This window comes from Lepus europaeus, chromosome 20 (genome assembly GCF_033115175.1).
Source record: "Lepus europaeus isolate LE1 chromosome 20, mLepTim1.pri, whole genome shotgun sequence".
NCBI classification, from domain to species: Eukaryota; Metazoa; Chordata; class Mammalia; order Lagomorpha; family Leporidae; genus Lepus; species Lepus europaeus.
This window is the reverse complement of record NC_084846.1, coordinates 49,326,559-49,344,316: the sequence shown is the minus strand read 5'-3', so window position 1 is coordinate 49,344,316 and position 17,758 is coordinate 49,326,559.

The window sequence follows — 17,758 nt, the reverse complement described above, 5'->3', positions numbered from 1 at the left end:
ACTTTGGAAATTTATATCTACTAAATAAAAGTTAAAAAAAAGATAATGAAAAGAAATATTTGTTTTCGTTTTTTCTTGTTTATTTTTTTTTTTTTTAGTTTTTAACAGGTTCAATATAGTTCACAGATACAATTCTAATAATATAATCATTATTTTCTCCCTCTCTCCCCTTTTCTTCCTTCCCCCTTCTCGTGTCCCCCTTCTCACCTTCAATTTTTAGATAACATATCTTTAATTTACATTGCATTCAAGGGCTAAATGCACCAGTAAATAAAATTTCAACAAGTTAAAAGCAAAAAGACCCTAGTTTAGCAGAAATATGGGCAAGGGCTATAAACAATAATCAAATGGAAAAACAACTATTTCATCTATATGCAGTCAATTTCAAAGTAATCAGAGATCATTAAAACTATGGTAGTATAACATTCTTTTTTTTTTTCTTTTTTTTTTTTTTTTTAACAGGCAGAGTAGATAGAGAGAGACAGAGAGAAAGGTCTTCCTTTTTGCCGTTGGTTCACCCTCCAATGGCCGCTGCGGCCGGCGCATCTCTCTGATCTGAAGCCAGGAGCCAGGTGCTTCTCCTGGTCTCCCATGCTGCTACAGGGCCCAAGGACTTGGGCCATCCTCCACTGCCTTCCCGGGCCATAGCAGAGAGCTGGCCTGGAAGAGGGGCAACCGGGATAGAATTCGGTGCCCCAACCGGGACTAGAACCCAGTGTGCTGGCGCCGCAAGGTAGAGGATTAGCCTGTTGAGCCACGGCGCCGGCCAGTATAACATTCTTAACCATTAGTTTGACAAAAATATAAAACAAAGTTTGGCAACAATTAGCAATACTAATACACAGAGGCATTTCTTTTTCTTTCTGTTTTTTTTTTTTTTAATTTTAGCTCCCACATATAAGGAAGAACATAACAGTGTTCATCTTTCTGTGTCTTGTTTATTTCATTCAATGTGATGTCCTCCAGTTCCATCCATTTTGCTGCAAATGGTAAAATTTCATTCTTTTTAATAGTTGAATAATAATTCATTGTGTATATTTGCCACATTTTCTTCGTCCATTCATCTGGTGATAGACACCTTGATTGATGCCATATTTTGGCTATTGTGGAAAGAAAATATTTAAATGAAAAGATCCTGCGTTACTGAACTCTCAGCTTCTTGTGTTCTAGTTTAACACAGATTGATCTGGAACTCAGGGAGAAAAATGAAAACATAAAATCCTGTGGTAATACATGGAGCTGCAACGGAGTATTTAGCATTTTGTTGTGTGTTCTTTTAAATCAACCTAATTCAGCTCAACAGGCTCTTGCCTGCCACAGCCAAGTAAAGGGTTGAGGCCATAGATGACCAGACTGAGCTTGACTTAATGTCATGTTCATTGAGGAGAATGGGTTGGGCAGGTTTTCAAAAAAGTAAACATAGGAAAATATCTGAACTCAGTTTTAAGACCGATCTGAACACCTAGCACAAAGCAGTATCCGTTACTGAACTGGGGCTTTTCAACAGATGTTTAAGCCAGTGTGATTCAGTGATGATTTTTTTCTTCAGATTTAATTTCATAATTTCTCTGTTTATTCTCAGATCACTCCCTCAGTTTTCTTTCTGCCTTCACCATCACCTCTCTTAGGAACCTGGGACGAGTCACCTAACTATTGCTGATCCTGTCTTAAAACAGACCTCTGTCATGGATTTCCCCCTTTGGAGACTTCCTCTGAAGTTTTGTTGAAGTGAAGGATCATTAAAGTCTCTTTTGGTTCTGTGAACTGAGGCTAGCACTTAGGCTAATGAGCAAGAATTACATTGTACATTGTATTCCTTTTAGAGGCCTAGGAATCTAACTTTCTCCTAGATGGAATGGGAATATTTATGTCAGCAACAGATTCCGCTCGTCAGTCTGAGCAGTTCCAGCAGGCGGGCAGCTCAACCTGTGCCTGAATTGGCCATGAACAGACAAGAAGGACAGCAGGGGCAGGAAATGGGGTTAGGTTGATTTCCATCTATTAGCTGCAGCTTAAACCAGCATGCTCTGCCTTCCATTGGCTACAGCTGCTGAGAGCAGTGGGCTGAGGGTTGACCTATATCTGTCAGCTGTAGGTCAAACCCTGAATTTGTTTGCAGCAAACTTCAGTCTTCCAGAACACCAAGTCTGACTTCTACCCCGCCACGCTCACTATTTTTATCAGGAACTGAGATACCCTCCACCTGCAAAGAGCTTACATCTGTGGGTTTCCCATTCTCTATTCTTTTGCTTTCTTTTTCGCTGTTGTTCCCTCCTGTCACCCTCTTGCCATTTTTGTCCTCTGCTTCTGTGTCATCCTGGGGCTGAGAAGGGTTGGGATGGTCACAGCTGTGCTCCTTCTAGCAATCACAGTCACACCAGCCCTTCCCTGTATGCCCCAGTTTCCATCTGCTCAAGCCGTGCCCATTGCTTTCTGTTGCAGTTGTCCAAGCTGGCACGACCTTGTGCCCACACGTGCCCTTCTGGGCCACCGAGGGTTTCAGAATGTGTCAGTTGCTAATTACAACTGCAGCTGCGGACAGAAGTGCAGCATAAACACAATCAACATGTGGATCCTGAAGTTCTTACACAGCCTGTGTTTCTTGCTGGTTAGAAGACAATATAGTTATTTCTTATGTTTTAGAGATGCATTTTAAGTACTTGTATATTTATTTTCCGGATTAGAGAACAAACTCCTTGAACTTTCATTTATACATGCTGCATCCAAATGTATACCATTTGTTCTAGGTCTCTGTCATTATATAGGTATTGTCTTGTGTCCCAGTTAGTATATGTGTATATTTATTTACACTGAAATCATAATCTGAACTTACCGTATTCTGTTCTGCCTTCCCTCTAAGATACCCGTCCACTGTAGGCTCCTGTTTACAATGTAGAAACTGCTTTCCATTGCCTGTTAGCGTTTCTTCACCAAGACCTTGCAGTAACTGTAAAGAAGTCCAAATGATGAAAAGAATTTTCTAGCAGGTCCCCATGCACACAAACCACATCGCAGTAATTTGAGATGGAAAAGACCTATTATGTCATCCCACTGATCCTCTGAGGGCCTGTGGTGGTTTTTCCCTCTCCAGTATACCGATCTACTTTTCAGTGCCTTTTCCAATTGTAAATGGCGCAAGTGATGGGGCTGCCACCCCTCCCGGGGGATGGTGCTACAGTGTCTATAATAGATCTCTCCATTAGGGCATGTGGCTTGCTCAGCTGCCTAAATCATCTTTGTTTTGACTTTCATTTCCATCACTCCTCCTGCTGTCCCCTTGGACCACACGAAATAATTTCTCTCCTACCCTGCTATTTACACCCTTCAAGTACTTGTGGCCGATGAGCGAGCCTGCGTTCGTTAGTGCTGGGTGGGCATGCTGGGAGACTTGTCTCTTTCATCTTGCCTCTGAAGGCAGTCCCTTCAGACGTATAAATCATGTTTGTTGCTCTTCAATGACTGCCCATCAGTTTCTCAATAATTTGCCTCATTTCTTTGTCACTCACACTGCTCAGGAAAATCCCCTTTGTTTGCCTGTGTCGCTGCACAATAAGAAGCTGATGGAAGTAGAATTTCTGCTTCCAGCAAACAGAGCAGACCCTTCAGACCACAGCCAGGGTGATGGAGGCGTCTGGTCAGTTGTCTGGCTCTCTTACTTGGGGTGTGGAATTGCTGTGTTAACAAGCAGCTAGAGATGCGTGAGGAGACAGGAACAGTTTATCTGTGTTCCATTGGCCAGTTGTATTGGTGGTGTGTTCAGTTAATGCCCCGAGCTGTTTGAATCATATTTTGCTGTGCATTTTGATTCCCAGTTGGGAAAATTTCCCTGAACTTCCCAAAAGGATACTAGCCTCCTTCAGTCCATGAATGCTCCCATGATTACTGCTACAGAACCAGATGCAGTCAGCCACATCAGATGCCTTTGCTATGAGAGAGGCAGAATGTGCCCGTTACTTTGAATAGGAATGACCCTGCAGACCAGAAAATTCTGGTGATGGGGCTTGTAATGCTGGGGTCAGTGGTGTGTAGCCTCTCTCTTCTACAGTTAATGGCTACCCTGAGTGCTTAAGCACCCTCGAAAGCATCACATTTAAAAGGTCTGGCCTGATGTGCTCCATATTCATACTTAAGCAATAATAATAATGCCAACCTAGGGCTTTGCAGAGTGTTTGCCTATAACTACATCATTCCATTTCATAGTTTCAGCGGCCCTGTGAGGAAGGAATGATCATCTTTATTTACCAGGGAGGCTTAGAGAGAAGAGCACAGACATCCAGTAGATTCTCCTTTTGAGTCCCCTGTCTCCTCCCTCTGAAATCATTGGGGGAAAAAATGCTTTCTGAGCAACATATGAAGAGACACTGATTGTATAGGTTCCTAAAGTCATTGGAATGTTGGCTGTGGCATGTTTTTCTATATTCTTAGTTGGCAAAAATAGAGTGACTGGACATAGCCAACAGTTTGATATGAGTTCTACTGTTTTTTTTAGTATCATAATTATGTTATTATTTGATGAAAGAGTATATTAAAGTGTATAAGACATAGCCCGCTATCTCTTTCTAAACAGTAGTATAATATTATTAAGCATGGACTGAAAGGGAGCTTATCTCTTCAAATACTAATGCAGACCCTAAGAGTATCTGTTTTTCCTGCAAAGTTGATAAGATAATATACACCTAAGATAAAACAGAAAAGAGCTACATTTCAAAAAATGTTAATAGCATGATTTTGGGAAACAAAGAACCTGAAAAGTATCAACCATTATGTATATGAATAATATACAAAACTGAAATACAATTTTCTACTCCATATGTGGAAAAGAAGGCAGAATATCCTACAACTGTGATTACAACAAAGCAAAAGAGGATATTTTATCTATGACATCACTTATTTCCAAATAATGCTTATCAATATTTTTTATTTGGCACAAGTGTGGTTAGAGTTGAGGAAGGTTCTGTCCTAAGGGGGTTTCATGCTTTAAGGGATTGAGGTTACATCCAAATAAGAGACTCCTCAGCTCCAGCACTTTGAACACTATCCAGAACAGAGTTATGCTTCTAAGTGAATTGCTGCCTTCTTTGGCCTGGCTCGAGAAGGAAATGCATGTGTATAGTGTCAGCACTGAACTGTGCTGAAGCCTCCAGCTCTGTCAGCAGGCAGGGAAGAGCTGCTTCATCCATGTCAGTGTGGGGCCCCTGCTGGTTCATGTGTGGCTGACTCCAACTTGGGCTTTCTGGCCAGACTGATCGTGCCTGTAAAGACACAATTAAGCAAATGCATCCTTGACAATTCCAGTGGTACTTCATAGGCCCCATGTAGTTTGTGAAAAAGAAGAAAATCATCACTTTTTTAAATTGCTGCAAGAGTAATATGAGCAATTATTGCAAGAGCAATACGAGAGTACTTCAAAAAGTTCATAGAAAAAGAAAAAAGATATTAATTTTGTTGCAAAAAAATTGAAATCCATGCATAATCTTTTCATAGTATGCACTTGGCTGTGGCAGAGTTTAGAAAAACAGATGGGGGAAAACACAAACTCTGGTCTTTTTGACATACTCTTCTAAGCCTTCTCTACATATCTTTATATAAAATGCATATATGTATTCATTTTTTAAAACAGTAACTTGCTAGTTTTAATCTTCTTTAGTACTAACACTTTGTTCCTGTGATGAAGTCCTCTGTGAAGAACTAGTGCTGTTTTTGAATGACAACCTGAGTGACCACAATGTTTCAGTCAAAAGTCTTTTAAAGTTCACTTACTTCATATGAGTCTTACGAAGCTTCAGATTTTCTTTTAAGGTTTATTTTACTTATTTGAAATGCAGAGTTACATAGAGAAAGAGTGAGTGTGTGTGTGTGTGTGTGAGAGAGAGAGAGAGAGGGAGAGAGAGGGAGGGATATTCTATCTGCTGGTTCACTCCCCCAAATGACTGCAATGACCAGGGCTGGACCAGACTGAAGCCAGGAGCCAGGAGCTTCTTCCAGGTCTGCCACGTGGGTGCAGGGGCCCAAGGACTTGGACCATCCTCTGCTGCTTTCCCAGGTGCATTAGCAGGGAGCTGGATTGGAAATGCAGTGTCTGGGACACAATTTGGCACCCATATGGGATACCGGCACTGCAGGGAACAGCTTTACCAGCTATGCCACAGCACCAGCCCCAGTTCCAAATTTTTTTTAGAGTATAAATATTTTAAAAGTACAGTGCAGCTTTGAATAAACAGAACACCTAGAAACATACCTAGTATTATGGACATTACTAGGGGCTATAGTGTATGAGTGATTTCCAGCTCCATGTGAAGAGACTGGATCAGCTTTAGGATCTTAGGGAGGGGGGCAGGAGGGACCTGGCTGAGACTCAGGGCACTGATGACATCATTAGGCTGATCATCTGTACTCACGAACCTCCCAATAGAGCCTGTCATCTTTGCTCCCCAGAACAGGCCTCATTAACATTTTCCAGCCTACTCATAACTCACAAATAGTAAAACATCTGTGAGGTCCTCATGACTCTAGATAGCATTTTGATTTTTAACCTCTGTTGAATACGCTTCATCAAGAACTTCATCACTTGATGAAGTCCTTCATCAAATCTAAGACACCATCTTCATGTGTACCATTATTTTAAGTGGTGCTAAGAAAAAAAAATCCCATCAATTAAACCATGACATGCCATTCATTTTAAGTTTGATCCACAACCCAGAGACATTAAAATGTGAAAAAGTATCTTATAATAAATGAACTATAGCATTTACTTAACAGCTACACATGGCGTAGAAGATACTCATATTTGGTCATGAACAGATTCTTAGCACCCACTACATTTTAATTTATGTACAGAGAGGTTCAAATTAGAATGGATATCTTCAATGTTTTATGTATTTTTGAATTGAAATAAAAGCAAAATGTTCACATTTTTTAAGATTTATTTGAAAGGCACAGTTAGACATGCACAGAGAAAGAGAGAGAGAAATCTTCTACTGTTTCACTTCCCAAATGGCCACGATGGCTGGAGTTGAACTTCATCCAGGTATCTCACTTGGGTGCAGATGTCCAAGCACTTGGACCATCTTCCACTGCTTTCCTAGGTGCATTAGCAGGGAGCTGGATGGGAATTGGGTCAGCCAGAACTTGAACTGGTGCCCATTTGGGATGCCAGCACCACAGGCAGAGGTTTTACCTGCTATGCCACAGCAGTGGCCCAGTGTTCACATTTGGACATCTGTGTTTCCTCAGAGAATATTCCCTCTCTAGGCTTTGTACTTGAGTCTCAGGGGAGCAGAAGCAATGCCTATGATCTTGAGTGTCTTTACCACCTTGTAATTTGTCATCAGGGTCAACAAAGATCTCAGACCATGCTTTTACCTCCACAAGTGTGACTAGTTCTGTCCTTTCATCTTCAGGCTACCTCTTTGTCCCTAGATTAAGGTTGTATTTATTTATTTATTTATTTATTATTTGAAAGGAAGAGTCACAGAGGATGAGAGATAGAGAGAGAGAGAAAGAGATGCGGAAGAAGCTCTGGGCTCTTGGATTCAGCCTAGCCTAGCCCCTGGCCCTTGTGGCCATCTGGGGAGTGAACTAGCAAATGGAAGATCTCTCTATCTCTCCTCCTCTCTCTGCAACTTAGCATTTCAAATAAATAAATAAATAAATGTTAAAAAAATAAATAAATAAAGCACATACCGGCCTGAATAGCCAGGAGGATGGTGGACCATCCTCAGCAGGTGTCCTAGAGGGAATCGTCTGAGGGCTTCTGAGGAGATGGCCAGAGAATGAGATACAGAGAGGCTGGGTGGCTATATGAGCTGTGGCCCCAAACTGCATTTTTTAAATGACTGCACTTGGCAGAAGACATCCTTATTCTCCAACTAACAAGAACTTTTGCCATCAAGTCCTCTAGATTTTTTGCCCTTCCAAATAAATAGTTCTGCTCTCAGTCAGAGTGGGAGACCAACATCTAAATTTAAATCATGACGAGCCCACTCATTTTGGAACCACTTTCTTGTCACTTATAATTGTAGCATCTCTCACATACTTGCTGCCTAACTGAAGTCTTCATTCTTGATCTTGAAATGTGTTTTGAAGCCATGTTCTTTGAAATAGCTGGATTAATGAGTCCTTATCTAGAAATGTGGTTCCTACTAAAATGATTTTCCTTAAAAAAATTAACCATTCCAATGTTACCAAACATGGATAATTAAAATGCACTTAAATAGATGTGTGTATGTCTCCAAATGGATCTGATATTCTTTTTTTTTAAAGATTTATTTTATTAATTTGAATGACAGAATGATACAGAGAGAGGAATAAACAGAGAAAGAGATTTTCCATTCACTGATTCGCTCTTCAAATGGATATAACAGCTAGGGCCAGACTAAAACCAAGAGCCTAGAAATCCATCTGAGTCTCCCACATGGGTGGCAGGGGCCCTAGTACCAAGGCCATCTTTCACTGCTTTCCCAGATGAATGAGCAGGGAGCTGGGTCAAAGGCAGAGCAACCAAGACTCAAACCAGTGCTCAGATATGGGATGCTGGGGTCTCAGTGGCAGCTTCATCCACTGTGCCACATCCCCAGCCCCTGGACATATTTTCTAAGAAGCATTGTAAATGTGATTTTTGTATTGTAGTAAAGGGCATATCCAAATTTGAAGTTGTTTGTAATCACAAATAGAAACAGAAGATACAAAAGTTCTAACATTTTCTTCATATTTCAGTCATTTGAGTAATACAAACATTAGCAAAATGATTAAAGAAAAACCAAGTGATATCGTGGCTTCATTTCCTGTTTTCAGCATTCTTTAAAATCTTGATGGGCACGGAGAATGAGATGAACTATATAATTACACTGTGCCAAAGATTCCTTTGGACAGCACCTACCTTAATTGTAAGGCTGTTTTAAAACCTTGTGTGCCAGGTGGCTGATAGGAAGGCCTTGGATCAACAACCATCTTCTTGTATAGAACTCTTCTGTTCTTTGGCTTATCAGCAAAAGCATAACCACCAAGATAGCTAACATTTATTGAGTGTTTGCTATGTTCATGCACTGTGCTAGGAGCTTTAGAAGGGTTATTGTATTTACATCTTTAAGAACCCATGAGTATGGTTAGTGTCTCCATTTTACACACACACTTTCATGTGCTTAGCTGTATAGTTTCTGTGCATTCTGAGTAGATGGTTTTAGATAGGGACTGAAAAAACCCTAGTAGTTATATATGATGATTTCAGCATGATAAGAAATCACTTGAAGAGCCAACTTTATTTCCAGTGTTGCACAGAGTGACAGTTTACTGCCATCACGGGCTCTGTGCTGTTTAATAAATTAGACTATACATAATTACATCCATAATACATTGTTATTCCATTTCTAAATTTTAAAACCTTTTCAGAAATTTTTGTGTGTGTGTGTACGTATATGTATGTGGTGTATAAGCCATTCTATTAATATGAGGAAAATTCACATAATGTTTCTAAAGATTTATTTATTTAAATGGCAGAGTGCAAGAGAATGGTATCTTCGTTCCACTGGTTCATTCCCTCAATGCCCACATCAGCCACAGGTAGGCCAAGCCAGGAGCCAAGAGCCAAGAGCTCCATCTGGATCTCCCACAAGTGTGGGAATATTTGGGCTATTGTACACTGCCTCCCAGGTACATAAGCAGGAAGTTGGATCAGAAGCATGGAGTATCCAGGACTCCATGTGGGCTACAGGTGTCCAAAGTAGTGGATTAACCCACTGTGCCACAATGCTGGTCCCTCACATTATCTTTTAATTCCATTTTCCATGAACCTTTTGAAGCTTTCTTATATTTGTAGAACATGTTCATTTTATAAAAATGTAGATAAGCCCAGAGATGAAAGTAATTCACCTATTAGATCAATACTCACAGGAAGCCAATGTGAATATTGAGGTATATATTCTGCCAGCTTTTTAAAAACATACATATGGATCAATATTTATAAGTTAGAAACATACTTCATAGTTAGGTTTTCTAGTATTTTTATTCAGTTGACAACATATCTTAAACATCTTGTGTCATTAACATTTCTAACACATAATTCTAACAATAACAGAATTCCATTGTAAGGTCATACTCCAATTTATTATATTAATTCCTTACTGTTGGGTAGTTAAGCAAGTGGAGACAACTTTAAAAATTATAAACACCTAAAGCCTTATGTGCCCTATAGCCCTCAGATCTTTGGTGATTAAAAAAAAGGGTGCCAAGTAAAGCCTGGGACTGTACTGTATTGACCTGAATTTTAATCTAAAATATAAGACTGAAGGTGTTCTCTGAGGAAGGTAGTCCATTTTTCTGTTTCTAGACAGAACTGTATCACTATCCTAGACACACAAGGAGACTTCAAAAAGTTTGCAGAAAATCTGTGTCATGAAAAAACCATGCATGGATTTCAAAATGCTTTGTTCCAAAATAAAATTATCTTTAAATTCCAGTTTTCCAGGAACTTTTGGAAATACCCTCATTTGTTTCTAGAAACTACCCTTGAATTCAATGAGGAAAGAAGATCCCATAGTCTAGCATAACATAGTATTGAATATTACAGTGATTTGTTGTGGTAGCAGAGGATTTGGAGGGAAACAGAACTTCTTATTGAATACCAGGTAAAGAGCTTTGACCTTTGATTTTTTCAACTTGATTCTACTACCCTCTCTTATCATCAGTTCCTGTATGTCTTGCAGGATTTCTATAAGGAGTCTGTGAAATAATGTACATAGTATATCTACCACAGTTTAAATTCTGAACATGCTTATTCCTTTTGTCTACCCTGTTCTTAATTTTGTAACATTATTTTGTATTCTTTGTACAGTGAAAAAAAAAAAAAAAAACCAGACATCAATACCTACTGCACTATATATACCTGAAGTTTATCACTAAACCCTCTTTGGGGCCCTGGCCTGAAGCACCAGCATCCCATATGGGCGCCGGTTCTGGTCCCGGCTGCTCCTCTTTTGATCCAGCTCTCTGCTGTGGCCTGGGAGAGCAGTGGAGGATGGCCCAAGTCTTTGGGCCCCTGCACCCGCATGGGAGACTCGGAGGAAGCTCCAGGCTCCTGGCTTCGGATCGGCACAGCTCTAGCCGTTGCGGCCAACTGGGGAGTGAACCGGCGAATGGAGGACCTCTCTTTCTCTACCTCTCCTTTCTCTGTGTAACTCTCTGATTCTCAAGTAAAGAAAATAAATCTTAAAAACAAAACAAAACAAAAAAACCGTCTTTGAACTGCTTCTCCAAACTGGAAGACAACTGCTGTCCTGTGCTGTACTTCTTTCTTGATACTGATTTTACATTTTGCTTAGAAGAAGTTACTTCATTGTTTTATGTTGGTTTCATTAATTTGGATCGGTTTTTCAATGTCAAACCATTTGATTTTAATCCTATGGGCTTAGCTACACACGTACTTCAGTGTTTTTCAAGCTGCTTATTAAATCTGGAGGCAAATGTTTATGTGCACCTCCTCAATCAATGAGAAACCTTGCACATCTAGGTAGTGGAGCATAACAATGACACAGAAATAAAGACTCCCTCTTCTTAAAGCAACTTTCTTCCTTCCTACCCTCCTTCCCTCTCTCCCTCCCTCCTTCCCTCCCTTCCTCCCGTCTTCCCTTCTACTCTCCCTCTTCCCCTCCCTCCTTCCCTCTTTCCCTCTCTCCTCCCTTCCACTCTCCCTCCTCCCTTCCCTCCTTCCCTCCCTCCTTCCCTCTTCCCCTCCCTCCTTCCCTCCTTCCTCCTTTCCAGTGGTAGAGAAGCAGAAACAGACTGACAGAGCTCTCATCTGGTGGTTCACCCCCCAAATACTCAGCAGTCATGAGTGGGCCGGTCTAAGCCAGGAGTTCAGTTGCAATCTCCTGCGTGTGTGGCGGGAATCCAGTTACTGGAGCCGTCACCATTGCCTCCCAGGGTCTGTATCAGCAAAAGCTGGAGTCAAGAGCCTGAGATGGGCATTGAACCCAGGCACTGCAATACAGGACACCGGGATCCTAACCAGAGTCTTAATTGCTAGGCTGCCTGCTCCTAAAACTGTTTTCTTTAAATCCGAGTACAGTAGCACTGAAATTTTCTTCAGCTTTTCAAGCTTGAATAGATTTTAGTATGTCATCTGCGTGGATTATGAGTTGGTAGGCTTTGGCTCTGAAAGCTGTAATTACCAATGTATGGAAGACATCTGTGAGGGTGAGTATATGGAGAAGATAAGCCAAAAGCAAGATATGTAATTACCACACCCTGCCTTTCCGTCAGGCACGCTGGGTGCATAAAGCACACGGGGACGTTTAGACAGGCCCTTCTCTTACCAGGGTCAGCATCAGGTTGCCCTGAACACAGGTCACCAATTCTCAGGCACTGACTGTCCTCTCTAACACACCTTATTGGCTCAGGGTCCTTCAAAGGCCGAAGTGGAAAAGAACTGCAGGGCCCGAGGACAGAGTGGTCACATCCCTGACTCCTGCTATGTAGGCAATGTTTACAGTGATGGAAAAACACTGGGCTAGAAACCAGAAGACCTGTTTTCCACCTCTGAATCTCTCAAGTGCTCACTATAATCCCAACCAAAGTCATGGGCCTCTTTCTGCATCTGTGAAATGGAGAGCGTATCGGAGGTTCTAAACTCCTTTAAGGATTGTAAAGGTCATGGATATGGGTGTGCTTTAAAAGTGCTGTGAAGTTTTGGTATAAAACCCAGGAAATGGCAGGAGTAAATAAAACAAAGCAAAACAAACACCTGTGGAGCCACATCATTTCCTTGGGATTTTGAACATTTGTTTCTGTTTCCATCTGTGGTAAGTACTGAACAGTATCTGTTTTTAGTATTTATGAAAGGGTTGAATGCATAGCCACGTTATGAATAGTTTTGACTGGGAAATGTTGCGAGAGATCACAAGATTTCTTATCACTGATCATTAACAAAGGAATGAATGCTTTCTAGGGGAAAGGTAACTTGGACTTGACTCCCAGTACTTGTGCTCTGCCTGACTTTTGTGAAAGAAAATTCCTCAAGAATTTTCTAAGGACAAGTGAAGTGAGACTGGCTGTCGAGCGAAGAAACTGGGCAGCTAAAACTTCTTTCCTCAATAACAACTGAAAGTGCCTTATTTATTTTTATGTTAAATGACACTTGTATAAATACGTTGTTGAGTAGTGATGCCATGGCAAAATTAAGTTTACTTAGGACACTGCTCTGCCCAAGGTGAGCACTGAAAGCAGGTATGTAAACTGTCTCCTGGACTCTCCCACTCAACCTGCCCCCCACACCCCTCCCACACCTAGTAAATAGAGAAATGGAAAAGGATGGTAGGGCATGTGGCAGGGATGGGGGTGACAAGAGATTAAAGGGCAGGAGAAAGCTCCATGAAAGAATGAAAAGTGTGAAAGATGGTAGGGAATCCATACGAACTGAACAGTAATTCTGCTGGACTGCTGATGTTAACATATCAAGTTAATGCAAACTAAGGTGGCATAAGGTTTATTAAAAAGAAAGAAGCCTGGCCCCATGCAGTATAATAATAACCACCTTATTTTAAATGTAGCTAGGAAAGACTGTGTTTGCTTGTGTGGTCAGGTTTCCTCATTTCCCACACCTGGGGAAGTACCAGCTAATATTGATTTAGCACTAATTTATACCTGATGGTCAGGGCTGGATAGAATGGAGGAAAACTGGTACAAATTAGTGGGGCTCTGTGATTCCAGAGAGCAGTCAAGGCCGTGACCATTGTACAGCAATACAAATCATTATTTTCTGGGGAGATGAAGAAAATATTTTTCATGGACCTGAGTCTACTCTCAATAGCTCTTCTGCCAGTGTGTTAAAGATTTCATTTAAGAATGTCAGGAATGGATAAGATCAAGTTACATTCTTAGATTTCAGTGTCTCTAAAAGTTAATTAATCTGGTAGCTAAACAAACCAGAAGCAGAAAAGGCTTTAAAATATTTCACTCATCATTACATTATAAATAATAACTGTTATCCTGCCAGGGCCATTTAGCTTTTCCTCAATGAAATTCTCTAAGATAAAGAAATATCCATAATATAGTCTTATACAGTCACCCCTCAGTATCCATGGGAGACTGGTTCCAGGACCCTCAGGATACCAAAATCTGGGGTGTTCCATTCCTGTATGTATGCATAACTCATGGACATATAACATATGCATATCCTCCTGCATGTTTATATCTATTTATTAAAAGGTAGAGAGAGGGAAAGAGAGACATAGAGATTTTCCATCCACTGGTTTACTCCTCAAAAGCTGGAACTGGGACAGGCTGACGCCAAAAGACTGGAACTCAATCTGGGTTTTCTTGTGGCTGGCAGAAACCCAGTCACCTGAGCCATCATCTGCTGCCTCCCAGCGTGCACATTAAAGTTGGTTTGGAAGCAAAGTGGAGACTCGAACTCGGGCACTCTGATTGGGGAATGTGAGTGCCCCAAGTGAGTGTCCCTATTGCTGTGCCAAATGCCCCCCCTCCTGTATGCTTTAAATCATCTCTACATGACATATAATACCTAATTCTACATAAGTTCTATGTAAATAGCTGTTATACTATATTATAGGAAATCATGATGGGGCAGGGTGGGGAAAGTCTGTGCATAGTGAGTACGGACAATTTTTTTCTTTTTCTTTTCTTTTCTTTCTTTTTTTTTTTTACAGGTAGAGTTAGACAGTGAGAGAGAGAGAGAGACAGAGAGAAAGGTCTTCCTTCTGTTGGCTTACCCCGCAAACGGGCACCACAGCTGGTGCACTTGCACCGATCCCAAGCCAGGAGCCAGGTGCTTCCTCCTAGTCTCCCATGCAGGTGCAGGGCCCATGGACTTGGGCCATCCTCCATTGCACTCCCGGGCCACAGCAGAGAGCTGGACTGGAAGAGGAGCAACCGGGACAGAATCTGGCGCCCCAACTGGGACTAGAACCTGGGGTGCCAGTGCTGCAGGTGGAGGATTAGCCTAGTGAGCCTTGGTGCCGGCCTTTTTTTTTTTTTTTTTTTCCAAATGTATTCAATCTGTGTTTGGTTAAATCTGTGGGGACAGACTGTATTTTAAATACCACTGTACATTATTGGGAACCATAGAATTAGATACTAATTATGTAAAATGAATAGACTCTTTTGATTCTTTTGTGGTAATCTAAGTAGAACTTTGAAAACTGTTTTCTTTGGGTAATTTCCATGAATTAATGTCATTATCAATGTTTCATTATATATGGTTGATAACAAAGAAAATATTTTGGGCCTGCAGTTGTGCTTGGTGAACTTTTATTTTTAATCCACTTTTATTCCAAATTTGCTTGGTCATAAAGTTCTCCTGGTGAACTAAAAAGTTTATAATCCTACCCTTCTCACCAGCACCTGGCTACATTGGGCTAAATTCTCTGTGACTGCAATTTGTGTTCTGCTTCCCTCCACCCAACTAAGATCTGCTCACAACCCAGCACTGTGCCATGGCAACAATGAGCCTCAGCCATAGTTGTGGTGGATAGCAACTCTACTCTAGGGCAGGGAAGTGAGGGGTGGACAGGAGTGCAGGTGTGGTTCAGAAAAGCCTTTCAAGAGATTCTGATCCTTCTTGTGACAACAGGTTGACTTGGTTACCTCCTGAAGCGGCCACATTCAACCTCCCTTTGCTGGACTTGAAATTCTGTCTTTGCCTTTGACTTCTTATTGTCCTTCCTTCCTGTAGCAAAGGGGAAACCATTTTCCCTTTTTGTGCTTGCGATCAAATCCTCTACTGCCTCATGGAAGTTCTCCTCAAACCTTGCTTATTGATTTTCTCTCCTTTGGCTCCTTTAGCATATTGGCATATTAATAGGCATTCCTGGGGCCGACGCCATGGCTCACTTGGCTAATCCTCTGCCCGCCGTGCCAGCATCTCATATGGGCACAGGGTTCTAGTCCTGGCTGCTCTTCTTCCAGTCCAGCTCTCTGCTGTGGTCCGGGAGGGCAGTGGAGGATGGCCCAGGTGCTTGGGTCCCTGCGCCCGCATGGGAAACCAGGAGGAAGCACCTGGCTCCTGGCTTTGGATCAGCGCGGTACGCCAGCCGTGGCAGCCATTTGGGGGATGAACCAACAGAAGGAAGACCTTTCTCTCTTCTCTCTCTCTCACTAACTCTGTCAATAAATAAATTTAAAAAAAAAAAAAAGGCATTCCTTCCCTATTCTTTTAAACTAAATCAACATGTGCTTTCTTTGACTCTGCTGAACTGCAAGATCCCATTTTACTTCATGCCATATTTTTTTAAAAGATTTATTTATTTATTTATTTGACAGGTAGAGTTACAGACAGTGAGAGGGAGAGAGAGAGAGAAAGGTCTTCCTTTTTCCGTTGGTTCACCCCCCCACCCCCCCCCCCCCAAATGGCTGCTATGGCCTGAGCTATGCTGATCCGAAGCCAGGAGCCAGGTGCTTCTTCCTGGTCTCCCACGCAGGTGCAGGCGCCCAAGCACTTGGGCCATCTTCTACTGCCTTCCCGGGCCATAGCAGAGAGCTGGACTGGAAGAGGAGCAACCGGGACTAGAACCCAGGGCCCATATGGGATTCCGGCGCCACAGGCGGAGGATTAGCCAAGTGAGCCACGGCGCCGGCCCTTCATGCCATATTTTTATTTCAGACTTATCAAAAAGGTATTCTAAATTGTTGCATCCACCTTCTCACCCTTCACACAAACTGTCTTCCATGGGGCCACATTTTATGGACTCTATAAAGAATACCTTTTTCCCTTGAAGATTACCAGTGATGAGGTCCAATGAATTTGGCTTAACTCTTAACTCTCTTGCTCATTCAACAACATATGACATTGCTGACTACTTCATCCTTTTTAAACTCCATCAATTAGTGATCATTGGTGTAAGAACAGAAACCTGCCCAAATAATGGAAACAACAAGGAGGGTTTTAATATAAGATTCCAGGAAACTCTCCCACAGAAAGTAAAGGAGGGCTGTGCAAGGATTGGAATAAGGAATTAGCAAGTCACCAGTAAATTGTACAAATTACTGAGCATGTACTGTATTCTAGAAATTTGGGTGTTACCTGTTCAAGTAGTGAACATAAATGACAAGATCCCTGTCCTTAGAGACTTTATAATCTAGTGGGGAAAGACTTACCCTAAGCAAATAAATTGATGTATATTTGTAATTTTTAATGAGCATTACAGATAAACTTACCTAATGATAGATTATCATAGGTTATTATTGATGAGTGACACTCTGAGACCTGAAAAATGTAAGGGAACCATGCAGGGGACTTGAGGAGTAGAGAGGGAAGGGTGTCTTGTTCTGAGGATGCACCTGTGTGAAGGTCTTCAGTGATGTTTCAGGGGAAGTGAAAGGAGGCCACTGTGGCTGGAACTGGAAGGGTGAGGGGAAGCATACAGCAAGACCAGTTGGAGAGGGAGGTAGAAGTCAGAGCAGGCCAAGCCTTTTAAGCTATTTTAAGGAATTTGGATTTCAGGGTAAAGTAACTGGGAGACATTGAACAGTTTTAGCAGGAAGCAACATGGCCCAATATATTTCCAAGTTCACCCTTTTGGATAAATAGAATCTAAATCAAAGAGGCAAGAGTAGAAACTGGGAGAGCAGTTGGGCAGCCATAGCAATAGTTTGGGTAACAGATGGCAGTAGTTTGGATCAATGTAGTAGCAGAAGAAATGGGGAAGAGGGGGTGGGTTAGATATGTACAAGTATTTTTGGGGAACAAATGAGAGGATGAGCTTGTGGGTGGGAGGTAGGGAAGGAAGGGGACTGACAAATCAAGTAT